This window comes from Carettochelys insculpta, chromosome 4, assembly GCF_033958435.1.
Source record: "Carettochelys insculpta isolate YL-2023 chromosome 4, ASM3395843v1, whole genome shotgun sequence".
NCBI classification, from domain to species: domain Eukaryota; kingdom Metazoa; phylum Chordata; order Testudines; family Carettochelyidae; genus Carettochelys; species Carettochelys insculpta.
The window spans coordinates 88947635-88957766 of record NC_134140.1 but is presented as its reverse complement, the minus strand read 5'-3'; the positions used below and the strand labels follow the sequence as shown (position 1 = coordinate 88957766).

Genomic DNA, 10132 nt, shown 5'->3' with positions numbered 1-10132 from the left:
TAAATCCAAACCTGCTCTACAGCCATTCAATGTTTATAGATTGTTTTTGCTACTGTGCTATAACTGGCCCCAGGCAACTACCAATACCATTGTTTATATGAGATTTTGAATATTACAATTTACATAGAAAGTCAGGTAAAAGGCTAGGCTTAGTTTACTGTCAGCCTGTAGTAAGAGATAGTGCCTGCACCATCCAGGAACAAATCTGTGACAGAACTGTGATTTAATCATAATTTCTTCCTTCCCCCTTACTTCCGGGGAAAAGCAATTTGCTACTGGGCAATATGAGCACCGCCAAGGTTTTCAAATGTTTACACACGAGTATTCCTTTCCTACCTTCTGAAAATACATCTTCCTCTCTCACCATTTAAGATGGGATAGGCTGATCATTTTCCATTGGCTCAGCGCCTCTGACTGCAGCATTGAGTGATTGGGCAACAAAATTTAATGCAGATAAAAGTAAAGTAAAACACATTGGAAAAAACAACCCCAGCTATGCATACAGTATGATGATGGGGGGTGGGGGGGCTAATTTAACTACAGATGATCAGGAAAGAGATCTTGGAGTCATCATAGATAATTCTCTGAAAACATCCAGGCAGCGGGAGTCAGAAAAGCAAACAGGGTGTTAGGAATCATTTACAAAGGGATAGAGAATAAAATGGAAAATATCTTATTGCCTTTATATAAAACCCTGGTAAGTCCACATCTTGAATACTGCATACAGATGTGGTCACCTCATCTCAAAAAGATATATCGGCACTAGAAAAGGCTTAGAAAAGGGTGGCTAAAATGATTATGGGTTTGGAAAGGGTCCCGTGTGAAGAGAGACTAAAGAGACTAGGACTTTTCAGCTTAGAGAACAGTATACTAATGGGGGATATGATGGAAGTGTATAAATTTATGAGTGGCGCGGAGAAAGTGAACAAGGAAAAAATATTTACTTGTTGCCATAATATAGGAATTAGGAGATGCCAAATGAAATTAGTAGGCAGCAGGTTTAGAATGAATAAAAGGAAATTCTTCTTCACACAGCGCACAGTCAAAATGTGGAACTCCTTGCCAGAAGAGGCTGTGAACACTAGGGCTATAGTAGGGTTTAAAAAAGAGCTAGATAAATTCATGGAGGTTAGGTCCATTAATGGCTATTAGTTGGGATGGGTAAGGAATGGTGTCCCTAGCCTCTGTTCGTCATGCTGCATGCTGCTGTTCTCTCTTCCCCAGCTGGAGCCGCATCTTTTGCTGCTAGTGGAGCTCACCTGCTAGCTCCGCCCCCACACCGCTCCCATTGGCTGGGAATTGCAGCCAATGGGGCTGGTAGGAGGTGATGCCTGTAAACACAGGGTTGCCAACAGCTACGGGTGCTCCCCCTAGAGCTGCTCAAGGTAAGCACCTGAAGCCCCAGCCCTCATGCCCACTCCAGCACACTCCTACACCCTACTTCCTGCCCAGACCCTGCACCCACACTCCCAGCCTACTCCTGCGCCCTACCCAGAGCTGCCCCACCCATAGAACAAACTGTATCAGCCTGCTCCACTCTGCTGTGCCGTGCTGTGCCCTCCCAGCCCACTGAGCCCTGCTTCTCCAGGGCAGCAGGAAGTGGACTCTTCTCCCTCCTGCCTGCAGAGAGACAGGGCTCAGCTGGCCAGGGGGACATGGAGTGGCGGAGTGGAGCACACTGCTGCTTGCGCTACCCAAGTGGTGAGTGCGGGGGAGGGACCAAAAAGAAACAACTCCCTGCTGCTGCCACCACCCTGCCACTTGCCCCAGGTAATCCCCAGCCCCAGTGGGATGGGGAAGGAGCAGGGGAGGGGAGAGGCTTGCAGTACATGGGGGTCAGGGGAGTTGCCCAGGCCCTGCTCCCCATCAGGATGGCCCTGACCCTACCTCCTGTCCAATCTCTGCTTCCTAGCAGCCCCAACCTGCACAATGAACCCCTTAGTTTTGGCCCCATCCCAGAACCTAGGGGTCCCACAAAATCTAATAACCCAGTTCCCCAGAACAGTTAATCCACCACAGGCCTCCAGCCCCTTTTAAATTGCCCGGGGGCAGCAGGCAGGGCTGGGGGAAAGACTCAGCCCTGAACTTTGTTGGACCCAGGCCCCTCCCTCCCCACCCACTCATTCAAGTGTGTACAGCTTGGTTCACCAAAGAATGTTATGTCAGGTATGAAGGGAAAGCTGGTTTCACACGGCTCTGAACAACATCATAAAATGTAAGTGCTGCCATTATGCCCGGTGTCACATTTCAGATTGTGTAGATGTGTTAATCCCCCAAACAGATATGGGATCACCCAGCTGTAGATCTCTTCACAACACCAGAGAACTCCAAATGCACTCAACAAGGGCCACTAATCTCTGGGGAATTAGAGGGCCTTTCTTGTCTCTTGGAATACTTACCTCCTATATGCCTTCCCACCCATTCTTCTGATTGCTGGAGTCCTCAGGAAAACCCAGACAGATGGAACACAAATCATCTGCATAGCTCCAGCATGGCCCAGGCAGATCTGGTTCCCCTTAGGTTCTCGTCTATCTCTTCGTCCTCCTTACCTGCTTCCCAGTCTTCCAGACCTACTTTTTAAGAATGGGGATGCCATGCTTCACCCCAGACCACATACCCTACATCTGGTGGCCCTGTTTCTGTGTGGCTCTCAGAAGATGAACACCACTACTCCCCACAAGTGAGAGATGCACTGTTTCAAAGCAGACGAGAAACAACACGCAAAACTTTCCTCTCCAACTGGAATCACTTCTTGTCCTGGTGTTCTCAAGGGGGTGTACAACCCACAAAAGCCCTGTTGCACATGATCCTTGACTACATTCTTTACCTGAAAGATACTTAGCTATCACTGTCTTCACTCCAAATCCACCTATTGGTGATTACAGCCTTCCATCCAATGGTAGTAGGCTTTTCGGTATTCAACCATCCAATTGTAAAGAGATTCTGAAAAGGCCTACAAAATATCACGCCTCCATGCAAACCTGTACCTCCACCTTGGGGTTTGGAACTGATCCTTCATACCTTAATAGGACCAGCATTCAAGTCAATGGCTACATGCTCACTAGCTTTGTTAATGATGAAAACCCTGTTTCTAGTGGTGATAACATCAGCTCAAAGAGTGAGCAAAACAGTTGCTTTGACTGAGTCTCCACCATACACAGTTTTCCACAAACACGAAATGATCCTACGACCTCCTCCCTCCCTTCCGCCAAAAGTACCCTCTCAATTCCACATCAACGGACCTATATCCTTCCTACCTTTTACCCCAAGCCTCACGCTTCCCATATGGAAGCCAAACTGCACCCACCAGACGTCAAAAGGGCCCTATCCTTCTATATAGACAGGATAAGGTTGTTTAGGAAATTGCAAAGACTATTCTTACCCATTGCTGAAAGACCAGAGGGATTGCCTCTTTCAACCCAATGTACATTGAGGCCTATCTCTGTGCACAGTGCAATGCTATTCTATTTGAAATAAACCCGTTCCAGTAGCTCCAAGAGCACATGCTATGAGGTCAGTAGTGACATAGACAGCCTTCCTAAAGGGAGTGCCATTAGAGGACATATATCATGCAGTTACTTGGTCCTGTAACCAGATGCTCCAGGCACACTATGCAATACAGTCTCACTCAGACAAAGATATGGCAGTACCTAATGCAGTTCTGTCTTCAGTCACACCGAATCAAAACCCACCATCTGACTAGGGGGTAGTGCTCTACAGTCACCTACCATAGAGCACCCACTGGGACAGCCCTTGAAGAAGAAAGAGAAGTTACTCACTTTGTGCAGTAACAATGGTTCTGTGAGATGTGTGGCCCCATGGGCACTCCACATCACACACCTCCCCTCTACTCAGGGCAACATACATAGTTAAGGCATCAATGAAGCGACTGAGAGAGAGCGGAGCTGCGCATGTGATCCTAGCAGTGCGAATGGCACATGCTGGGATTATGCATGCACAGCCCCACTGAGTGCTGCTAAGAAATTCTTCATGCTGTGGTGCTGGGTAAGCCCAATACCTACCGTGGAGCACCCACAGGGGCACACATCTTGCAGAACCATTGTTATTGCATGAAGTGTGTAACTTCTGTTTACATTTTTTCCATAAGTACAGTACACTGAAAGTAAATACAAATAAATACAGCTAATACTGTATAAGTTTATGGTGTACAATACTACTGTTGTTGGTAAATAAACACTCTGCATACATTTTTGTCTGTTTCTTAATACCTAATCCTGTTTTTCTTTAGTGGTATGCATTGCTAGGTATATCACTCTGTTATCCAGAATCTTTGAATATCTGGCAACCTACCAGTCCTGGGGCTCCTGGATATGAAAGCATTTACTGTACCTTTTGAAATATAAACTCAATATTGGCTCATGCACAATCATCAGTCTGGGTTAAGTGCAGGTGAATAGTTGCGAGATTTAAGAGGAAGAAAAGAACAGTGATGGGAAAAGAGCTTTATCTGGGTATGCACTTCAAAGATTTCCTAGACTATAAGTGGCTGACAAGAGAGCACCATTTATCCTGCGCCTTCACAGTAACAAACAGCATATATACAGCTATGAAAACGGGATTGCAATCAGCTTTGGCTGGATGTGCTGTAAAAGGTTTTGGATGGGTAAGGCTGTTCAAGACAGGTAACCACCAACCAACATAATCTGTTAAGTTTAGCCATTAGATAGTGTTCGTTGATTTTGTTTTACATGTAACCCTTCAGTTTACTTTAGCCTTATTCTGTACCTCTTGAACCTTGACCTTTGATAATAAATGTATGATTGTTTTCACAAGAAATAATGAGAAGTCCTGTGGCACCTTATAGACTAACAGATTTTTTGGAGCATAAGCTTTTGTGGGCAAAGATCCACGTTGTCTGATGATCTGATGCACAAAAGCTTATGCTCCAATATATCTGTTAGTGTATAAGGTACCACAGGACTTCTCCTTGTTTTTGCAGATACAGATGAACACAGCTAAGCGGGTCTTTGCCTATGAAAGCTTATGCTCCAAAACATCGGCTAGTCTATAAGGTGCTCCAGGACTTCTTGTTGTTCTCAAAGATACAGACCTAACGTGGCTACCTCTCTGATATGTTTGATACTGTTCACTATAAATGTATCTTCATGATGTAGAACTCCATAAGGAGCTGATACTAAGCTGAATCAAGTGTTCAGAGCGTTCCTTTGAGGACAACGGACCTGGTATTACTATAAGTGTTCAGTGGATAAGGACCAGGACACTACAAGGGAAATGATTCAAAGGAGACGGGGGACCGGGTGCACCTGTCGTTAACCTGCAAGCCAATATAAGGACTGGTGTAGACCAGATCACATTGTCTGGGTGACTAACACGCTGGTGGTGTGGGAGAGCATGTGTCTTTCTTGCTGGAGGTAGGGTCAGGGGAACAAGGTGACTCCCACTCTTGAGCACCCCTGAGAATGACCCCATCTTGTTGGTATTCTGTGTTTATTTATTATTTGTACTATGGTAGTGCCCAGGAACCCAAGTCAGGGACCAGCACCCCATTGTATATGGAGCCTGTAAACACCAAGCAGTATTCCTGTTCTCTCTGCTGTCCCACATGATTGTATGGTTCGTATATGCAAAACATGGCTGCTGTAGATGCTGACTGTACTTTTTTCATATTAGGAATGCTTTAGGGCCCAATCTTGTACCCAGCGTGGTGTGGTCAGACTCATTCCTTGGCCCCACGCCCTCTGTTTAGTCTACTGGCCCCACCGTATGCACCACGTTACCCTTGTTGGGGCAGGGGGCAGTCTGGGGGGAAACCTGCTCCCCACCCACTCGCTCTGGGTTCCAGCCCAGGGACGCTGGACAGCCGCTACCTGGGAGGGCTGGCTTACTTCGCCCTGGCCCCTGTAGCTTCTCTCCCTGGGCCACTTCCCCCAGACACTTCTGCCTGATATCCCCTTCCTTGAGTGGTAGTCATGGCAGCCAGTCTCTTCCTCAGTTTGGCTCCTTCAGCTGACCAGTTCCTCCAAGTCTCTGGTGGGACTCCAGGCCCTCCCTGGGTTGGGGCAACACAGCCCCCCTGGGTTGCTAAGGCTCCTCTCCTCCTTTGTGACCTCAGCTGTTTCTCTCAGCCTCCTTCCTTCTCCTCACTCGTCTCCCAAACTCTCCTTCACCACCTTCCCCTTGCCCTGAGTGGAGAAGAGCTTATAAAGGTAGCTCCTGAGTAGGATGAGCTGGACCTGATTGATTTAGGGCAGCCTACTCCTCAGCTGTTCCTACTTTGGTTGCCAGCTTTGTCTCGGCTCTCTTTTTACTCCTGCCTGCCCTCTCCTGGCCCCACCCTGCCACCCCATCATTCTGTGACAAAAATGACGTTGGATTCTGTGGAACTGAAGCGCAAATAAAACCTGATTTGTTCTTGTGGTCGCACAACTGCGAGGAAGGAGAAGGTACTTTGAATTGGTGTGCTCATATTATTATGTCAGTAATCACATTTATATTTTAAAATTACATTAATACTTATACTTTCACATATGCACATTGTAAGTTACTTTTTGTTACTGCACTTAAATTACTAAATTGTAATTTAGTTGCTCATTAGTGAGAGTAATTGTAATTATCTTGCCAAATAGTCTGTATCCACTGGAAATTAGACTAGCATAAATTAAACGGGGATATTTTGCTGGTAATCAATGTACCAGCAAAATAATTTATACTCTAAATAAGCACCTTGCCATGGCTAGTAGTGTTGTAAAATGACCTTTGTGTAACTAAGAAGCACATTTTCATATCATTAAGCCAATTGCTGAGAATTTAATGTTGCGGGAATAATATTGTCTGATACCTGCAAAATTTTGACATATTACTAATGCATTTTAGGTATGGTTTTATAACAAGAACATAACAGTCAAACTGGGTCAGCCCAAAGGTCTATACAGCCCATTATTCTGTCTTCTGACAGTGGTCAATGTCAGGTGCTCCAGAGGGGGTGAACAGAAGAGGAAATCATCAAGTGATCCTTCCAATGTTCCCTCTATTTTTTATTGTCCATGAGTGAAAGAAAAAAGTATATGCACCGAGGCAGGTGGATATGTGCTCCACCAATAGAAATACATGCTGTGGGCACTCTGACAATCAGCTGGATGGCACCTGAATCTCTCCTGGACAACCACCCAAGTGCTCAGCTTACAGGGAACAGTGGGTCCCTCCCTATTACCCGTTTCCAGCCTCTGACAAACAGAGGCTAGAGACTTCATTCCAACCCATCCTGTCTAATAAGTATTGATGGACCTCTTCTCCATTAATTTGTCTAGTTCTTTTTTGAACCCTGCTTACTTCCCAGTCTTCATAACATCCTCTGGCAAGGAGTTCCACAGGTTGACTGTGTGCTGAGGGAAGAAATACTTTGCTTTAAACCTGCTACCTATCAATTTCATTAGGTGATCCTCCCTAGTGCTTATGTTATGGGAACAAGTAAATAACTTTTCCTTGTTCACTTTCTACCATGTCATGATTTTACAGACCTCTATCATATCCCTGCTTAGTCTCCTCTTTTCTAAATTGAAAAGCCCCAGTCTTTTTTAATCTCTCTTCATATGGCATCCGTTCCAAACCTCTAATAATTTTTGTTGACCTTTTCTGAACCCTTTCCAATGCCAGGATATGTTATTTGAGATGAGGTGACCACATCTGCACACAGTATTCAAGATGTGACCATACCATGGATTTATATAGAGGCAGTCTCTGTTTTATTCTCTGCCCTTTTTTAATGAATTCCAACATTCCATTTGCTTTTTTGACTGCTGCAGCACATAGAGTGGATGCTTTCAGAGAACTATCCACAATGACACCAAGATGTCGCTCGAGTGGTTATAGCTAAATAAGTCCCCCATTTTTTTGTATGTATAGTTGGGACTCAGGTGGAAGGGGGCAAGGCTGGAGGTAGCCACTGCCGCCTGTCCTTCAGCACTGCCTGGAATGTGCCAGACAGGGTTCCGGCGGTGATTTCAAGGGCCCCGCACTCTTGCCATTGCAGCTCCACGCTCTCACTGGAAGGGACACACTTTGTGCAGGGGGAGGTGACTCTGTATAGATGGGTGGCACCTTTTCCTTCCCCTTTCTGGATTGACCAGCTGGGTGAATAGCAGGGACAGCCCTGGACAGCGAGTGTTTTGTTGACCTCCCAGCCGTCAAGAACTTGACTCTTTCCCCTATTGTAGCCGGGCAGTTACCCCTTTTGCTCCTCAACCCCCAGTTGGCAAGCTTGCTCTTAACTGAAACAAACATGAGCAAGAGCCCAATACAGACTTTCTTCTGGAGAAACACAGATACTGCTTACACAGACTGCAGAAGCTGGGCATGAATTTCTAGGAGACAATGAGGTCTGAGTTCTGCTTTTTGATTTTCTACTGGCGCTACTATTTGTGTGTCATGTAGAACAATTATTAGTGGCCAAGGATGTATATCCCTATCCTGGGAAACAGACATGTATTGTTTTCTAAATTTTATAAAGGGAGCACCTGAGAGAGTGTCCATGGTCATTCCAGGCAGAGACAGAGAAGAAGCTAGGTCTCTGATATGACAGTTCTTTCATCACAAAGAAGATAACTGCCTACTTCTGCTAGATGCTAGTTAATATTTGGGCTTAAATCAAAGAGGTGAAGCTGAAGGTCCACAAACTGACAGAATTAAAATTGGACGGCTAGGACAGATCATAATTACGGCTAACTGCTCACAACTTGCTTTTACAGAATGAATGTTTTTACTACAGATTTTAGTAAATAACTAAACAAGGCCTTCCCCTCCTCCCCTTAAACCTTCACTTATTAGATGATACCTGCAAGGCTCAGAGCAAATGATGACTTCCAGCACATTTCCCCTGGAAGTCTCCTGCTGAAACCTACTCAGGTTTTCAGTTGAGACCCTAAACGCAGTAGGGCTTCCAGCTACTCTGGAGATAAACAGAGAATTTCCCACACTACATCTCTGCAGGCTACTGCATTTCACTAGCACTAGCTTTATACTCATTTTAAAGCTGAAATGCAGGGTTACATCCACATTGTTTGCAAATGAGATAATTGAATGTGCATAGATCATATAGATGCACAAAACTTGTCACCTCTGCCTTGTCTGCCTGGTGCCACCTTAGTTGGAAGGACAGGGGCACTACGTCTCTGCCTTGCTCTAACTTTTCAAGGGGATCCTCTTTTGCTCTGGGCCAACTTTTTCCTCATGTGGCAGTTGCTTTGCCAAAACATCTCCTAATTGAGGCACAGCGACCAGGAAGAGACTGAAGAAGCCTGTTATGATGAGAAATTCCCAGAGCCCTGTCTGCAGCTGGTAGATCTTTTTTTTTTTTTTCCCACTTTTTCATTTTATTTATTTCTCACTTTCACCATTGCTGTTCTGTAGCCTGTAAAAAATCCACTTTAAAATATGGATCTCAGTATGATTTGTTTGGTTTCCTTGCATTGTTGACCAGCTTCCTCTGCTTTTGAGTAGTCTGGTTCTGGTAGAATTTAAACAGTTAAAACAATAGCTTCCAATTCTCCACGCTCTCACTGGAAGGGACACACTTTGTGCAGGGGGAGGTGACTCTATATAGATGGGTGGCACCTTTTCCTTCCCCTTTCTGGATTGACCAGCTGGGTGAATAGCAGGGACAGCCCTGGACAGCGAGTGTTTTGTTCACCTCCCAGCCGTCAAGTATTTGTCTCTTTCCCCTCTGCTTGCTTTTCTTTGCAAACCTAACAGTTTGACCCTTGCTAGTGGTTAGAAGCAAGAATTTCCTGCTGGAGTAAGAGAATCCTGCTGAGACTGAAATAGCCCTGGTTAGTTTCATAACAAACGAAAGTGAAACAGGACTCAGCTGCAGCGGGGGAAAAGTGAGCTGCTGTCACAAGTGGGAGCTCTGCACACCGAGGAATTCTCGGCAGAAAACTTCCCAGCCTTGTGAGTATTTTACAGACTTTAACAATAGGCACCATTCTTGTGTTTCTGACTGGTTTCCCCAGGGTAACTTAGCTCTGTATGTAACTGAAGGGCTGTGTTCTGATAAACTTTGAATAGCTGTGGGTGTGTAATTTAATGAACTTTCTTCCAGCAATAGTCTCCAGCCCCTGATTGCTCCACTGATATTTTATAATTTTCCAGTCAC

At 45.4% G+C, this 10132-nt stretch overlaps 1 protein-coding gene across 1 annotated transcript in view; it reads left to right on the top strand.

The window, feature by feature from the left end:
- The first annotated feature begins 9628 nt into the window (after window positions 1-9628).
- The window catches only part of IL15 (interleukin 15), a 72070-nt gene continuing 71566 nt past the window's right edge, over window positions 9629-10132 (top strand). Inside the window, exon 1 of the mRNA XM_074993274.1 lies at window positions 9629-9927. The gene's annotated coding sequence lies outside the window, so the exon portion shown is untranslated. The remainder of the gene's footprint in view (window positions 9928-10132) is intronic.